This window comes from Salvelinus sp. IW2-2015, linkage group LG7 (assembly GCF_002910315.2).
Source record: "Salvelinus sp. IW2-2015 linkage group LG7, ASM291031v2, whole genome shotgun sequence".
Taxonomy (NCBI): domain Eukaryota; kingdom Metazoa; phylum Chordata; class Actinopteri; order Salmoniformes; family Salmonidae; genus Salvelinus; species Salvelinus sp. IW2-2015.
The window spans coordinates 30,298,261-30,317,161 of record NC_036847.1 but is presented as its reverse complement, the minus strand read 5'-3'; the positions used below and the strand labels follow the sequence as shown (position 1 = coordinate 30,317,161).

The 18,901-nt window shown below is 43.6% G+C and overlaps 1 long non-coding RNA gene and 1 pseudogene across 5 annotated transcripts; both read left to right on the top strand.

The window, feature by feature from the left end:
• The window catches only part of LOC111966814 (zinc finger protein 385A-like), a 76,274-nt pseudogene extending 69,489 nt beyond the window's left edge, over positions 1 to 6,785 (top strand).
• A 2,359-nt stretch (positions 6,786 to 9,144) lies between these two features.
• LOC139028051 (uncharacterized) lies at positions 9,145 to 10,932 on the top strand. Of its 5 annotated transcripts, none has more exons than XR_011480224.1 (4): positions 9,145 to 9,173; positions 9,355 to 9,397; positions 10,105 to 10,270; positions 10,648 to 10,932. It is a non-coding gene; the product is annotated as an uncharacterized lncRNA (long non-coding RNA). The 5 variants fall into 5 exon arrangements; XR_011480223.1 differs by lacking the exon at positions 10,648 to 10,932 and adding an exon at positions 10,522 to 10,640; XR_011480220.1 differs by lacking the exon at positions 10,648 to 10,932 and adding an exon at positions 10,349 to 10,509.
• The last annotated feature ends 7,969 nt before the right edge of the window (positions 10,933 to 18,901 follow it).

Genomic DNA, 18,901 nt, shown 5'->3' with positions numbered 1-18,901 from the left:
GACAAAAAGCAGAATATGAGATAATAGATATTCATATACCTTTGATGATCTTCATCAGATGACACTAAAGGACATCATGTTACACAATACATGTATGTTTTGTTCGATAATGTGCATATCTATATCCAAAAATCTCAGTACATGGCGCATGTCAGAATAATGCCTCCAAAATACCGAGAAATTGCAGAGAGCCACATCAAATAACAGAAATACTCACATAAACTTTGATGAAAGATAAATGTTTTAACATAGAATGTAAAGATACAACGTTCGTAATCTTAATGCAAAAACCGCTGTGTCGATTTTAAAAAACTTTACGGAAAAAGCAAACCATGCAATAATCTGAGACGGCGCTCAGATAGAAACAACATTTCCTCCGCCATGTTGGAGTCAATAGAAATACGAAATTACATTAGAAATATTCCCTTACCTTTGATGATCTTCATCAGAATGCACTCCCAGGAATCCTAGTTCCACAATAAATTGTTGTTTTGTTCGATAATGTCCATTATTTATGTCCTACTTTTGTTAGCACGTTTAGTACACATATCCAAACGCTCGTGCAGGTCCAGGCGAACTTCGGAACGAAAACTTCAAAGAGTTATATTACAGGTCGAATAAACTTGTCAAACTAAGTATAGAATCAATCTTTAGAATGTTGTTATCTAATATTCAATAACGTTCCAACCGGAGAATCCCTTTGTGCTATAGAAGTAATGGTACGCAAGTCGATATCATGGGGAATGCGCTTGACCAGGACCTGGCTCTCTGCCAGACCACTGACTCAAACAGCTCCCATCCGGCTCAACATCACAGTAGAAGCTTCATTCAACGTTCTCAGACTGTTGACATCTAGTGGAAGCGGTAGGAAGTGAACAGATCCATATCCCACTGGGATTTCAATAGGCGATGAGTTGAAATCGACCAGCCTCAGAATCCCACTTCCTGTTTGGATTCTTTCTCAGGTTTTTGCCTGCCATATGAGTTCTGTTATACTTCAAAGACATCATTCAAACAGTTTTAGAAACTTCAGAGTGTTTTCTATCCAATAGTAATGATAATATGCATATATTAGCATCTGGGACAGAGTAGGAGGCAGTTCACTCTGGGCACGCTATTCATCCAAAGTGAAAATGCCCCCCTTAAATACCACTCCTGCCTCCTCCTGTAACCACAATACCTGACCACACACAGCAGCCAGAGGAGAGGAGAGGGGTGGAGGGACACAGGCTCCCTGCCTACCCTGTTACCCCAACGCCTGACCATACACATGGGGTACCCTACCCCTAGAACCCTAACACGGCTGGGTGGAGGAGGGCTGGATGGGGCCCCCTTCCTCCCCTATAGCCTACCTAAAGGAACACCTGGATATACACTGAGGATTCACCCTACCCCAACACACCCACTTGGTAACTGACGTGCGTGGTGGAGAGATCTGACAGAGGTGGGGGGGCGAGGAGTGTGTATGTACACGGCACACGCATGTTCTATGTGGTGTCATTTTCAGTGCGTGAAGGTAGAAGTTCAGCTTTGTGATCCCTCCCAGACATGCAGAGATGCAGAATAAAGAGCAGCTGGAAGCTCCTCCAATGTAGAACGTCCTATTTGCCTGGGAAACCAGTGGAATTGAAAGCACTCAACAGCTTTTTCATTTGATACATCGGGAAGAGACAACAGCTTTTTTATTTGGCCGTCTGAATCAAATACAATGCAGTTTATATGCAGAAAGTTGGTAGGCTACCTCTTCAGGGAGAGACCGACATAGATACAGTAACAGAACAATCATCCAATGATCAGGCTCCATACAGTCTGCGTCCGGATTGGCACCATATTCCTTATGTGCACTACTATTGACTATGGCAGAGCTCCGGTCAGAAGCAGTGCACTATGGGAAATGAGACCAGGGGGCGCTGGTCAACAGTAGTGCACTATACAATTAGTGAGAGCAGAGAAGTACTATGACACTTCAAAAGAGAAAACATGTCTGTTGAAGTTACAGTGTTGTCCCCTGACATATATACTGTATATGCCATGTGTTCATACAGTACATCATTACATCTATGTTATTGGCTCTGTCCCTGGTTTCAGGTCTGCTTCCTCCAATCCCCATATATAATTGCTATAGTAACACTTCACAATGATAAGGTCATACTGAATACTAAAATACTTCCCCATAATGCCAGGCCAGTGTTTTGCTTTTGGAGTCCTTTACTTTAGTGAATTAAAATTAGCTTAAAATGGGGTTTGCGTGATCTCAGAACCAGCCAGTGTATTGTAGTTGAAGGGGCCTCTGGCTTGACTTGGGTAAGGATGTGGTTGGTTACATGTGAAAATGAAACATTTTGACTTTGCTTCACCGCATACATACTTGAAAGGCATCATCGAAAGTCTATTGTAAACACTTCATTGTTTTAGTTATACGCTTTTACTCAGAAAAACAAGTCTGTTTAGATTTTCTGCCAACACTGCATTTCATTTGACATGATATTTTTACTCTATCCCTTTCCAGATGAACCACGCCTCTCTCTGCCACCACTGTTAAACGGGGTGCCTCTCATGGCCCTGCCTGCGCCCCTACCCCCCCTGCCTCCCCTCTCCACCCCTCCTACGCCCCGCTCCCCCTTGCCCCCTCCGTTATCCCATGCTGGACCACCCCCACCCCTTCTCCCCTTCTCCCCTCATCCTCTGACTCCCCCATGGGTTTCGACACCACCAACCCTGAGCAGAGTGGTGTTCCAGTGGCCCCTGTGACTCCCGGGGCCCCAGCCGGCCCAGAGACAGAGGAGGACAAGGCCAAGAAGCTCCTCTACTGCTCACTGTGCAAAGTGTCCGTCAACTCCCTCTCACAGCTGGAGGCTCACAACAAAGGTACATAGCTTAGTGTATGGGTGTATGGTATGGTGGCCCTCTCAGGTCACTAATCTAGGAGAGGACACTTAGTAGTCCTCTGAATAGTAGGTACTTAAAGCGCTGGTTCACTATTTTTTAACCAATTCTCAATTTTTTTATGTAAATGTCAAGTTATAGAAAGGTCCAGATACTTTTTTTTGCAATTTCAATTGGTTTTGAGAAACATACCCCACCCGCTATAGACTTCCTCATTGCTCGTTCTGCAGTATGGGGGCCATGGAAAACATGAACACAGGATCCAATAACACATAAATAAGTCATTTTAGAAACTACAAATCTCTCAGTATGGTGATGCAGGTCTTTAGATGTTGTACACCTTGATACAAATGATATACACTACATTTCAAAAGTTTGGGGTCACTTAGAAATGTCCTTGTTTTTGAAATAAAATTACATTTTTTGTCCATTAAAATAACATAAATTTGATCAGAAATCCAGTGTAGACATTGTTAATGTTGTAAATGACTATTGTAGATGGAAACGGCAGATTTTTATGGAATATCTACATAGGCATACAGAGGCCCATTATCAGCAATCATCTCTCCTGTGTTCCAACGGCACGTTGTGTTAGCTAATCCAAGTTTCTCAATTAAAAATCTAATTGATCATTAGAAAACCGTTTTGCAATTATATTAGCACAATCTGGAAGCAATATCTCTCATTCCCAAAACAATACTTTGAAAAATAAAAGCATGTGTTGTACGTACAGACAGACAGACAGACAGACAGACAGACAGACAGACAGACAGACAGACAGACAGACAGACAGACAGACAGACAGACAGACAGACAGACAGACAGACAGAACAGACAGACAGACGACAGACAGACGACAGACAGACAGACAGACAGACAGACAGACAGACAGAACAGACAGCACAGACAGACAGACAGACAGACAGCAGACAGACCAGACAGACAGACAGACAGACAGACAGACCGACAGACAGACAGACAGACAGACAGACCAGACAGACAGACAGACAGACAGACAGACAGACAAGACAGACAGACAGACAACCAGACAGACAGACAGAAGACAGACAGACAGACAGACAGACAGACAGACAGACAGACAGACAGACAGACAGACAGACAGACAGACAGACAGACAGACAGACAGACAGACAGACAGACAGACAGACAGACAGACAGACAGACAGACAGACAGACAGACAGACAGACAGACAGACAGACAGAACAGACAGACAGACAGACAGACAGACAGACAGACAGAGGCAGACAGACAGACAGACAGCAGACAGACAGACAGACAGCCGACGGAAGAAACGACAAGCGACAACAGCAGCAGAAGCAAAGAGAAAAGACAAACAAGAAGCGAGAAGACCAAAAGACAGACAGACAGACAGACAGACAGACAGACAGACAGACAGACAGACAGACAGACAGACAGACAGACAGACAGACAGACAGACAGACAGACAGACATGCACAGTGTGACTAGCAGTGCTATGAACAAAAAGGATGGGTGTGTATTGTCTCTTCTCATGTTTGGAGACATCTCCTGTCTGTTTGTGTAGTGTTTCATTGTAACTGTGAGTCAAGCAGCTCGGCACGCAGGACGAGAAAACCCAGACAGGGTTCATCTATTGTCTGCCGAGAATAGAACAAAGACCGCAAAAAACTCCAAGTGCACATTATTGGCCACAAGTGAAATCAGTCCTTCCAGACCTCCCTCCTCCTCCTTCTTTATCCCCCTCCTCCCCCACCCCCCCAAACCTCCCCCATGTTCCCCTGCTGTAACCTATTACTCACTGCTCAAAGATCAGGGATTTGGGAGAACAAGTCAAAGTAAAATGGCAACCTATGGCACCCTATTCCCTATAGAATGCACTACTTTTGACCAGAGCTCTGTTGAAAAGTAGCGCACCATACAGGAAATAGGGTGCCATTTGGGACGTATACAAACTCTCAGTCAGACCAAGTGCAAAATGGCGTGATTGAGGTTCTGGGATCGGGGGAGTAGTGGGGACACGGAGGATAGGACATGACTAGAATTTTTCATCCAAGAACAAAACATGAAATTAGTTATAAAGGAACAATTTTGGCAGAAGGACATCTGTGTGTAATGCAGGAAATAAGAATCATATTTTTAGACTGAGCACACTGTCCTTTCTCTAACACACTAGTTAGAAAGGAACTCTTTTGGCACAACAACATGTATGCTGTCAGTCTATCTAATGCACACAACTTGAACAAGGAATGACACTCATATTTCAGCACATGAGAGAGCACAGAAAACAGACAGCTCTTTCACTCTTTGAAGACTAGAAGTCATTGAGTTTGAATGCACCTTTGTATTGTGATGTCATGACTAATAACCTCTAGATTTGACACATTAATACTACCTTCTGAACTAGGACCAGAACTAGGACCAGAACTAACTATCGTCAGGGCTGTCTGTGTGTGTAATGCAAACCATTTCAACAAGAGAATAACACTCATATTCCACCACGAAGCAGCTCACAGAACATACTGCACTATGCTCTTCCATTCTTTGAGGACCAAAATCAGTTGACCTATGCACCGAGTTGACTTCAATTTTACAGATGTCATCTAGATGTTGACACTTTTAAGACATTATTACTACCATCCACATGACCTCTCAGAAAAGCAAACCCTAACCCAGAACATTCAATTGGCTACCCTAATAGAACAGAGAGAGATAGACGTCTTTCAGTTCTATGCCAATGTCGGTTACAGCCATAACGCCACTACTGTAGCCTACAGCGTTACCACATCACCGTGGCCCTCTAGTGGTTAATATACCACACTACACCTCCCCTCCTAGTCCCATTCCACTCCGGGGTGAAGTTTCCCCTAAGAATAGATCTAGGATCAGCTTCCCCTTCCCCAATCCTTACATTAACCATTAACTGACTCAATATCAGCATCTAGGGGTAACTTCACCCTACACCATCAAATTTCACTAACTGTACATGTGCTTTCTGTGCTCTACTCTGCTGCCTACCAGTGCTGAGTTAGAACAATGTTCAGATCACAGGAGGCTGCTGAGGGGAGGACGACTCATAGTAATGGCCAGAACAGAGCTAATGAAATGGAATCAAACCCATGGAAACCATGTTTGATGTATACCATTCGGCTCCAGCCATTACCACGAGCCCGTCCTCTCCAATTAAGGTGCCACCAACCTCCTGTGGTTCAGATGGCGGTACAGTACAGAGACTTCTCTAGCAGCTAGTTAATACTCTAACAGCTAGTTAACACATCCTGATATTTGTCATTGTCATATTCCCCACCATTAAGGGGAGATAGAGCCCAGATACTCATGGTGATGAGCCGTGGCTGAACATATCAATGAGGCTGATAGATGGGGTTATAGAACAGTTCAATGAGCTCTGGTTGATAGATGGGGTTATAGAACAGTTCAATGAGCTCCGGTTGATAGATGGGGTTATAGAACAGTTCAATAAGCTCTGGCTGGTAGATGGGGTTATAGAACAGTTCAGCATGGTGTATACGCTTTTGTTAGTGTTGGGGTGATGTTATCCTGGACTAAAGACTGATGCTTTGTGTGTGTGTGTGTGTGTGTGTGTGTGTGTGTGTGTGTGTGTGTGTGTGTGTGTGGTGTGTGTGTGTGTGTGTGTGTGTGTGTGTGTGTGTGTGTGTGTGTGGTTAATGATGGACTGATGCATTTTATTTTGTGTCTTGACCATCCATCACGGGATGAGTTAGACACCATTTTTTTAAGTCAATTTATAGAAAACTTGTGTGTGTAAGGTACCAAACACAAAACTATCCTGGAGGCTCGCAGTGGGCTGGCCCTATCAAGCGTACCTCGGCTGGGCCTCAACACCCGGGGGAGCTGGGAGGGGACCACTGACCCCACATGAGGAACGCACCTTCCACTGTGAGATCTGCAATGGAGAGGTCAACTCTGAACTTTTCAACTCAAACAGGTGAGGAAGATGTGTTGTGTGTGTGGTGCGTGTGCGTGCGTGCGTGCGTGGGATTTGCAACATCGGGTCAACCCTGAACTGCTTCTCAAACAGGTGGGGCACTTACAGTAGACCCCTTTATCCAGATGACTTCTCATTTCCACACAGGCCTAAAGACCCTAGAGGTGACTTCTCATTTCCACACTAGGCCCTAAAGACCTAGAGTGACTTCTCCCACACTAGCCCCTAAAGACCCCTAGAGGTGATGTCTCATTACACTAGGCCTCTAAAGACCCTAAGGTGACTGCTCATTTCCACCAGGCCCCTAAGACGGCGTCTAAGTGACTTCTCTTTTCCACACTGTCCCCTAAAGACCCTTAGGGATGTCTCATTTCACACTAGGCCTAAGACCCTAGAGGTGAGTCTCATTCCACACTAGGCCCTAAAGACCCCTAGAGGTGATGTCTCATTTCCAACTAGGCCCTAAAGACCCCTAAGAGGTGATGTCTTATTCCACACACTAGGCCCTAAAGACCCTAGAGGTGAGTCTCATTTCACACACTAGGTCCCCTAAAGACCCCTAGCGGTGACTTCTCATTTCCACACTAGGCCCCTAAAGACCCCTAGAGGTGATGTCTCATTTCCACACTAGGCCCCTAAAGACCCCTAGAGGTGACTACTATTCCAAATCGACCGCCAGCACGTGCTCCTTACGCACTAACTGAGAAGATTGGATAGATGAAAGACATATGGTGCAGTCGCAATGTGACTGTGTCGGTCCTGGATCGTCTGCCGTCTAACCCTGTATATCGCTCTCCCTCCCTGCAGCACATATCTAGTCGAAGGCACCGGGACGGAGTGGCAGGAAAACCTAACCCTCTTCTCAGCCGACACAAGAAGCACAGGGTAGCTGACCTCACGGTAACCTTTCACTTCTGATCACTTACCTGACCTCTACTGGGCCAAGGCTAGTTTAACCAATGATTATCCCTTGCCAGGGCTAGCTCAAATTAACTAGTTTATCCACTGATAGTGAGGAGGCTGTTTTCTGAGTAATCAATAGGTAGATGCATTACTAATGCCCTGAAGTTCCATTTTGGAATGTGCTGGACATACAGTCTAATCAGAAGCCTCTGTGTTATGACAGATCAAAGAGGTACAAACTGAAATGTTATTTCTATATTTGTTTTGCGCTACATGTGTTCACCGTCTGCCACTAAACTCTCTCTCCCTCCCTCCCTCCCTCCCTCCCTCCCGCCCTCCCTCCCTCCCTCAGTCCTCTCTGAACTTCTCTAAGGATCTCTCCAAATGTTTGGGGGCAGGGCTCTTGCCCAGTCCCCTGGCTGTTGCTGCGGCGATGGCCGCAGCCGCTTCCTCAAACCACCAATTGGCTCAGCTTCGTGCTGCAGCAGCATCTTCGGCCCAGCACCACCCGCATCACCACCACCACCACCACCTATTACAGGGCCCACCTCTCAGCCATGCCATCTTAAGACCCGCCCCCGGGCCCATGCGCACCTCCCACGTGCCAATCCTCTTCTCTCCTTACTGACTCCACCTCCTCCACCTCGGCCAGTCAGGAGCAGCCACTACAAAAGCACACTGTGAAGAAATAATCTACATAAACAACAAACAAAAATGTATAGGGTAAACAAACAAACCATCAGTAAACAAAGAAAAAGTTCAAACATGTAGATGAGAAGAAATGAAAGCGAAGAGAGCACCTGAAAGAAGGAGATGTTGGAGTCCCTCATTTTCCTTTTTCCCTGACCTAAAACTCTCCTTCCATCACAGAGGCTTGTGACTGTGAGTGATAGACTGATGGAGAGAGAAAGAGAGAGGGCAATAGAAGGAGAGATACTCAGTATGCATTGGATGGACTGCAGTATGCTTGTTCATCTCTCGCCTCTCTCTCCCCACACACGTAGAGCATCACAAACTGATGGCTCTTATAAAACACATAACACACACACACACACACACACACACACAAAGACACACACCACGTGCACACACACACACACACACACACACAAGACACACACCACGTGCACACACACACACACACACACACACACACCACACACACACACACACACACACACACACACACACAACACACACACACACACACACACACACACACACACACAACACAACCACACACACACACACACACACACACACACACACCCTCCACTGCAGCTAACTGTTTCAGAACAGTATGTGCTGGTATACATACCTTTCCTCATCATTCTGGTCGAGTGTTCTTACGTACTATTGCACCTCCAAACAAAAGAGAATAATGTGCAACCTGCAGTATGTCAGTACAGAGAGAATAATGTCACTGCAGTATGTCAGACAGAGAGAATAATGTCACTGCATATTCAGAGAGAATAAGGTTACTGCAGTATGTCATACAGAGAGAAATAATCATTGCAGTATGTCGAGTAAGAGAGAATAATAGTCACTGCAGTATTCAGAGAGAAAAGGTTACTGCAGTATGTCAGTCAGAGAGAAATAGGTTACTGCAGTATGTCAGAGAGAATAAGGTCACTGCAGTATGTGTAGATAGAATACGCATATGTCAAGGAGAATAATGTCACTGCAGTATGTCAGTACAGAGAGAAAGTCACTGCACGTATGTCAGAGAGAATAATGTCCACATGCGATATGTCAGAGAGAATAATGTCACTGCAGTATGTCAGACAGAGAGATAATGTCACTGCAGTAATGTCATACAGAGAGATAAATGTCACTGCAGTATGTCAGGATGTAATATGTCAACTGGCATATGTCGTACAGAGAGAATAATGTCACTGCAGTATGTCAGAGATAATAATGTCACTGCATATGTCAGCAGAGAGAAATAGTTACTGCAGTATGTCAGAGAGAGATAATGTCACTGCAGTATGTCAGAGTAGAAAAATGTCACTGCAGTATGTCAAGAGAGAATAATGTCACTGCGATATGTCAGAAGAGAATAATGTCACTGGCAGTATGTCATAACAGTGAGAAGAATAAGTCAGCATATTCAGTACAGAGAGAATAATGTCCACTGCATATAATGATGTTCAGAGAGAATAATGTCACGCGCAGTATGCAGTATCAGAGATGATAATGTCACTGCAGTATGTCAGAGTAATAATGTCACTGCAGATGGTCAGTTCAGAGAGAATAGGTTACTGCAGTATGTCAAAGAGAATAATGTCACTGCAGTGTTTCAGTCAGAGAGAATAAGTCATCAGTATGTAGAGAGAATAATGTCACGCAGTATGTCAGTGAGAATAATGTCACTGCAGTATGTCAGAGAGAATAATGTCACTGCAGTATGTCAGAGAGAATATGTCACTGCAATATGTCAGTACAGAGATAAATAATGTCACTGCAGTATGTCAGTACAGAGAGAATAATGTCACTGCAGTATGTCAGAGAGAAAAGTCACTGCAGTATGTCAGAGAGAAAGGTACTGCATATGTCAGCAGAAGAATAATGTCACTGCAGTATGTCATTCAGAGAGATAATGTCACTGCAGTATGTCAGAGAGAATAATGTTCTCGCAGTAGTGTTAGTTCAGACAGAGAATGTCGCTGCAGTATGTCAGAGAGAATAATGTCACTGCAGTATGTGTATTCAGAGAGAATGTCACTGCAGTATGTCAGAGAGAAGTAATTTTCTGCAGTATTCAGAGAGAAAATGTCACTGTAGTATGTCAGTTCAGAGAGAATAATGTCACTGCAGTATTCGGTACAGAGAGAATAATTCACTGCAGTATGTCAGTTCAGAGAGAATATGTTAGCAGTATGTCAGAGAGAAGTCACTGCAGTATGTCAGAGGTCTTTGCTATATAATAAACGTGTCTAGTCATGTATACTGTGGCAATACTCCACGATACAGTAAATTCCTCTTCCTGCTCCTGGGGCACAATCAAAGTGAGCAAGGAACATTGTTCCTCATTGGTGGTGACCCCTAGGTTCTCCTTCCAATTGGCCCTGGCCCTGGGTGCTTCTCCAATTGGTTAGAGGTGACCCTAGGTCATCTCCAATTGGTTAGAGGTGACCCTAGGTCCTTCTCCATTGGTGGCCCTATATGTCCTTGTAGATTATTACTGTGTGACAACAAGCAGTTCTTCCCGATGTGTGAAGCGTGGAGGTCGGGAGAGGAGAAAATGACTGCAGGTACTGTTGCCCTCCTGTCGTTCCTGTGGCATGCTAGGTGAGAGGAGGGCCAGCGCAGATCAGTAGACTATTTACCCAGTTCACTGTGTAGGAGGCCGAGACACACTGCTGTTTGAAAATAGACTAACAACAAAGATGTCTGCAGGGAAATGTGTCAATCTCTATAGGGATCACATCTAATCTCTATAGGGATCACATCTAACCTCTATAGGATCACATCTAACATTCTATAGGGATCACATCTAACCCTATAGGGATCACATCTAACCTCTATAGGATCACATCTAACCTCATGGGATCACATCTAACCTCTATAGGGATCAATCTAACCTTATAGGGATCACATTAACCTCTATAGGGATCACATCTAACCCTATAGGGATCACATCTAACTCTATACGGTCTCTATAGGGATACACTAACATTATAGGATCACATCTAACCTCTATAGGGATCACATCTAACCTCTATAGGGTCACATCTAACCTCTATAGGGATCACATCTAACCTCTATAGGGATCAACATCTAACCCTCTATAGGGATACATCTAACCTCTATAGGGATGAACATCTAACCTCTATAGGGATGACATCTAACCTCTAAACCCTCTAACCTCATGGGATGACATCTAACATTATAGGATCACATCTAACCTCTATAGGGATCAACATCTAACCTCTATAGGGATCACATCTAACCTCTATAGGGATCAATCTAACCTCTATAGGATCAACATCTAACCTCTATAGGGATACATCTAAATTTATAGACATCTAACCTCTATAGGGATCACATCTAACTCTATAGGATACATTAACATTTATAGGATCACATCTAACCCTCTATAGGGATCACATCTACCTCTATAGGGATCACATCTAACCTCTATAGGTAATCACATCTAATCATTTATAGGCACCAACCTCTATAGGGATCACATCTAACCTCTATAGGGATCACAGCTAACCTCTATAAGGGATCACATCTAACCTCTATAGGGATCACACTCTAACCTCTATAGGATCACATCTAACCTCTAAGGGATCACCTAACTCTATGGGTTACAGCTAACTCTATAGGGTTTACAGCTAACCTCTATGGGATCACAGCTAACCCATTGGGACACAGCTAACCCTATAGGATCACAGCTAACCTCTATAGGGATCATAGCTAACCTCTATAGGGATCATAGCTAACCTCTATAGGGTTTACAGCTAACCTACTATAGGTTTACAGCTAACCTCTATATGGTTTACAGCTAACCTCTATTGGGACACAGCTAACCTCTATAGGGATCATAGCTAACCTCTATAGGGTACAGCTAACCTCTATAGGGTTACAGCTAACCTCTATAGGGTTTACAGCTAACCAATATAGGGATCATAGCTACCTCTATAGATCTAAGCTAACCCTATAGGGATCAACAGCTAACCTCTATAGATCACAGCTAACCTCTATAGGGATCACAGCTAACCTCTATAGGGATCACAGCTAACCTCTATAGGGTTTACAGCTAACCTCTATAGGGTTTACAGCTAATCTCAATAGGGTTTACAGCTAAGCTCTATAGGGATTACAGCTAACCCTCAGCACAGGGTAGAGGAGGATGTGTCAACCTCTATAGGGATTACAGCTAACCCTCAGCACAGGGTAGAGGAGGATGTGTCAACCTCTATAGGGATTACAGCTAACCCTCAGCACAGGTTAGGAGAGAGAATAAACAGAGGAGGAGATGCAGCAGAGGTAGAGAGAGAGAGAAAACACTGAAGTGACAACCACCCAGTAGTTCCAGCATAGCAAGGTCACACATACTGTATTTAGGGCAGAAAAACCCTGCCCAGCACCTGGTTTATTTTGGATTCCCCCTTTCCTGTTTTAAAACAGAAAGCCATGCAATGCATACTATTTTACCATGACTGATCAATAATGTTGTTAGTTTGGTTTCCTGGTTGGTTAATTTTCATAGTTACACAATTATACAAGAAGAAACTAGTAATGTGCAAATTATGGAGAAAACAAACTATTTATATGTTTCTATCTAGGAGGGCTGCTCACTGCGCTCAGGGAGAAGGCTGGAGGAGAGAAGACTGGAGAAGAGAAGGGTGGAGGAGAGAAGACTGGAGAAGAGAAGGCTGGAAGAGAGAAGGCTGGAAGAGAGAAGGCTGGGAGAGAGAAGGGTGAGAGAGAGAAAGGCTAGAAGAGAGAAGGCTAGAAGAGAGAAGGCTGGAAGAGAGAAGGCTGGAAGAGAGAAGGCCCTGCTGGACACTGCTATAACACTATAGTACTGAGTCGTGTTCGAAAAGGCATAAAACAGATGAACAGGGGGGAGGTACCACCTGAATTTGCATTTGTTTTCTGTTACAAAACGTTTTGAAACATTCTGCCCTAATGAACACGACCCTAACGAAGATGTACACTACCCTTCCATTGAGAAGCAATGTGCTCTAATGTCTTACCTTTGTTCGGATATGACGACGCAATGAGCAATTTGAGCGGAGAGAGTTAACGTGTTATTGTTAAGCGTAAAAAATGTGTTGTACACTACAGGGATATGTACAGGTAAAATTGATTGGGTTGGGAGTTCTTCCTAATCACAGATGACCTCACCAGGTAACACTCTGGGTCTTATAGTGCTTTCAAGACAACGGGGAACTCTGGGGGAAAATCATGACGTCAGTGATTTTCAGGTCGGAAAGTTGGAGCTCTAGAAAGAGGCCCGAGTTCCTGACTTGGAATTCCGAGTTGGATGACAATTTTTTTCCTAATTCCCAGTTATCTTGAGTGCACTGAAGTCAAAAGTCTAAGAGTTCCCAGTTTCCATTTGTTTTGAACGTGGCTTTAAGTGTAGCGTAATGCATTTAGTCCTGGTCAGGTCACATGGTCAGGATTAACTTCCTGGCCCTATACAGTAAACGGAAAATGTGCCTGAAAATATTCCTTTTATGTTCTTTTAGAGAGAAGGAGGCCTTCAGAGGGTTTTATAGTAGAGAGCCCCAATACTAAATGGACCCCTAGACCCTACATCCTTTGTATGCATTTGCAGAGATCTCAGCGAATTGGACACATGTAAGTATATGGTAAAAATGCCATCTAGTCAATCAGTCGGCCAGATGGTGCTCCTCCCATATTGCGTATCTAGTCATCTAAGATTTCCACAAGCCCCTATGTTGTAGGCTTCCATTTGAGATAGGACCGGGGAGAAGGACAATAAAAAAGCGGGGCCCTTCATATTAAAGAGCCCTAATTTAATGGTAATAATGGCTGTTGTCCTATTCGCTACCCTTCTCCTAAAGTGTGCAATTGTACACTCCCTAACATGGATTTAAAAGGAATTGACTGGTGTAAGGAGCATGGTGGAAACTTGCTTGCACCAATCCAATCCTTATAAATGCATAAAGGGGGAGTGTACACTAGGTAAAGGGTACAGAATCGGAATGAAACCAATCTCTGCTTGGGGAACAGGGTACGTACACGCCAGGTAGCGAGCTGGGATTAAAGTTTTAGTTTAGTTTGGACTTTTTGTGTTTTTGTTGCATTGTTTCATTTTAATGTGTGAGAAATATGTTTGAGTATTGAGTAATATATCCTGATATGACAGAATATATGATTATATCAATGCCATTACTTAAGAGCTGACTGAGTCAGTTTATCCAACACTTCTCTTTTGAATAAATTGATCTTAATCCTGATCTTGATCTTAAACTCGATCTTGATTTGGTGGGGATGATTTGTAGCGTACTAGGATCAGTGCTCTTGTTCCTGTTGTTGTGTATCCGAAATGGTACCCTATTTCCTACATGTATATAGTGCACTAAGCCCATAGGGCTCTGGTTAAAAGTAGTGCACTATATAGGGAATAGGGTACCATTTCAGATGCAGACTATGTAATATTGTGTGTGTTGAGACCTCTTCTCCCCATTCCCTACCAATCAGAGACCAGAGAAGCCCTGGCTGGAACAGAAGTGGCCTATCACGATACAAGAGAGAAACCTTAACACGGGCAGGGTAGCCTACCACAATAGAGGAGACAAACCTTAACCCGCCCATGCAGGCTCTAAAGTTAGAGATTTAAGCTTTTTCAACCTAATATCAACAAACAAACGATCCAACCGATTGATTTAAAGCGTTAGATTCTGCCACTGTTAGATTCATAACGTAGAAATACACGTGCTCATATCATAGTCACCCCAAATGGTACATACATCCTGATTCATTATTCAAACTGTTAAAACATTTAACGTTAGATCTATTCATGAGACCTGTTTTCTGGGCAGGTGTCCTGGTAGCTGTGTGTATGCAGTTAGCCTTATTCCATTCTTCTTATCTCCAGAGGCAAAGAATGTGATCCCAAATGGCACCATATTCCATATGTACTGCCCTGGGCAAAAGTAGTGCACTATACAGGGAACAGTGTGCCATTTGGAATGCATTAAATTAACGCACTACATAGGGAATAGGATTCCATTTGGAATGCATTAAATTAGCGCACTACATAGGGAATAGGATTCCATTTGGAATGCATTAAATTAGCTCACTACATAGGGAATAGGGTGCCATTTGGGATGCACACAGAGAAAGCTATAGATAGAGACACTGGTGAAACCTTTTTTATGTGGAATTGCAGCAATACCCAAATCATACTGGCTACTCTTGTTCATTGCAATAATACAAATCAACCAATGAAATATGTATGTGAGTTCAACATTAGAAATGTAATTTAAAATAAAAATTAACTTCATGAAAATGCTATTGTGTCTGTCGAGAGAAAGTAATGGTACCCCAAAAATATATATATGTCAATAAATCATTAAAATGACAAATGAAACCTCTGGAGCGTCCTTGTGTGACTCAGAGCAGCTACAGAGTTCAAAAGACCCCTGCGCCTTTAACTTGAACTGTTTGAAAGATATCTGTATTATGGCAAATACTCCTCGGTTGTCACGCCCTGACCTTAGTATTCTTTGTTTTCTTTATTATTTTGGTTAGGTCAGGGTGTGACAAGGGGTGGTTTGTTTAGTTTTAGTATTGTCTAGGGGTTTTGTATGTCTATGGGTTTTTGGCTAGTCTAGGTAGTTATATGTCTATGGTTGCCTAGATTGGTTCTCAATTAGAGGCAGCTGTTTAGCGTTGTCTCTGATTGGGAACCATATTTAGGCAGCCATATTGCTTGAGCATTCCGTGGGTGATTGTCTATGTGTTAGTTGCCTGTGTCTGCACTTTTCATATATAGCTGCACGTTCGTTTTGTTGTTTTTGTAAGTTTGTTTAAGTGTTCTTCATTTCATTAAATGAGAAGATGTATTCATCAGCCTTGGTCTCATCCATACAACGAACGTGACATCGGTGTATACATACTTATTTGAGGAGGTCGAAAGTAGTGCACTATACAGGGCCGGACACAGACACAGTATAGTACAGTGTATTCAGACCCCTTGACTTTAATTTTTTTTTGTTACGTTACAGTCTTATTCTACACATATTACCCCACAATGAAAAAAGCAAAATATGTTTTTTAGAAATGTCTTCAAATGTATTAAAAACAAAAAAGAAATAACTTATTTACACAAGTTTTCAGACTCTTTGCTATGTGACTCAAAATTGAGCTCAGGTGCATCCTGTCTTCATAGATTTTCCTTGAGATGTTTCTACAACTTGATTGGAGTCCACCTGTGGTGAATTCAATTGATTGGACATGATTTGGACACACCTGTCTATATAAGATCCCACAGTTGACAGTGCATGTCAGAGCAAATACCAAGCCATGAGGTCGAAGGAATTGCCCATAGAGCTCCGAGACAGGATTGTGTCGAGGAACAGATCTGGGGAAGGGTACCAAAACATTTCTGCAGCATTGAAGTACGCCAAGAACACAGTGGCCTCCATCATTCTTAAATGGAAGAAGTTTGGAAACACCAAGATTCCTAGAGCTGGTCACCCGGCCAAACTGAGCAATCAGGGGAGAAGGGCCTTGGTCAGGGAGGTGACCAAGAACCCGATGGTCACTCTGACAGAGCTCCAGAGTTCCTCTGTGGGGATGGGAGAATCTTCCAGAAGGACAACCATCTCTGCAGCACTCCACCAATCAGGCCTTTCTGGTAGAGTGGCCAGACGGAAGCCACTCCTCAGTAAAAGGCACATGACAGCCCACTTGGAGTTTGCTAAAAGGCACCTAAAGACTCTCAGACCATAAAAAACAAGATTTTCTGGACTGATGAAACCAAGATTGAACACTTTGGCCTGAATGCCAAGCGTCACGTCTGGAGGAAACCTGGCACCATCCCTACGGTGAAGCAGGGTGGTGGCAGCCTCATGCTGTGAGGATGGTTTTCAGTGGCAGGGACTGTGAGACTTGTCAGGACCGAGGGAAAGATAAAGGGAGCAAAGTACAGAGAGATCCTTGATGAAAACCTGCTCAAGAGCGCTCAGGACCTCAGAGTGGGGTGAAGGTTCACCTTCCAACAGGACAACGACCCTAAGCACACAACCAAGACAACGCAGGAGTGGCTTCGGGACAAGTCTTTGAATGTCCTTGAGTGGTCCAGCCAGAGCCCGGACTTGAACCCGATCAAACATCTCTGAAGAGACCTGAAAATAGCTGTGGAGCAATGCTCCCCATCCAACCTGACAGAGCTTGAGAGGATCTGCAGAAAAGTATGGGACAAACTCCCCAAATACAGGGATGCCAAGCTTGTAGCGTCATACCCAAGAAGACTCGAGGCTGTACTCCCTGCCAAAGGTGATTCAATAAAGTACTGAGTAAAGGGTCTGAATACTTATGTAAATGTGATATTTCATTTTTTATAGAGTCACCATCCCACCACTAGGTGGAGCCATTACTATAGTTTATTCCAGAGACATAATGTCAGCAACAGTACATTTGCTTTCTACTGTCCCTGAGAGTGATCTCTGTAAGGCTCTGGGTTCTTCCTTTTTTAAATTTTTTAATTTTTTAATTTAACCTTTATTTAACTGGGCAAGTTAGTTATTATTTACAATGACGGCCCACCGGGGAACAGTGGCAGAAAGACACTGGAGGGATTCAATCCAGCAACCTTTCGGTGACTGGCCCAACGCTCTAACCACTAGGCTACCTGCCGGCCCTTTTTGTTGCAATACAGAATGTAGACACTGGATGGCCCTAGTATCATACAATACAGTCAAAGCATATTTGTCCTGGTAGCAGTTATTAAGCACTGGTCACAAAAAGAAAAGTCTGAGTAAGAGTACTGAATTTTGACTTTTACATCCTAATGACTAAGATTATGTGGACAGAGTGGACCTGATCCTAGATCAGCATTCCTACTCTGAGACACTTTATGAACACAGACCCAGATGAAGACATATGACTTGCTGGTCATTAATGGGACTATTATGTTGCAGAAAAGGCCAGACAGAAAGGAGATTGTCACTTGCCAGTCTGTCTGTATAACCCTGGTATTCAAAGACACTGTAAAACTAAATGATGGGTACTATTACATTATGTACAATACAGGTCTAAAACACATCTCTATTGTAAATCTTTACAATGCATCTAGTTCCATAATGTGTACTGTACTAACAACAACAACCACACACACGGACACATGCACACACACACACAATGGTGCCAGGTTCCGTCCAGACGTGACGCTTGGCTTTCAGGCCAAAGCATTCAATATTGGTTTCATCAGACCAGAGAATCTTGTTTTTCATGGTCTGAGAGCATTTTAGGTGCCCTTCGGCAAACTCCAAGCAGGCTGTCAGGTGCCTTTTACTGAGGAGTGGCTTCCGTCTGGCCACTCTACCATAAAGGCCTGATTGGTGGAGTGCTGCAGAGATGGTTGTCCTTCTGCAAGGTTTTGTGTGCCTTTCCAAATCATGTCCAATCAATTTAATTTACCAGGTGGACTCTAA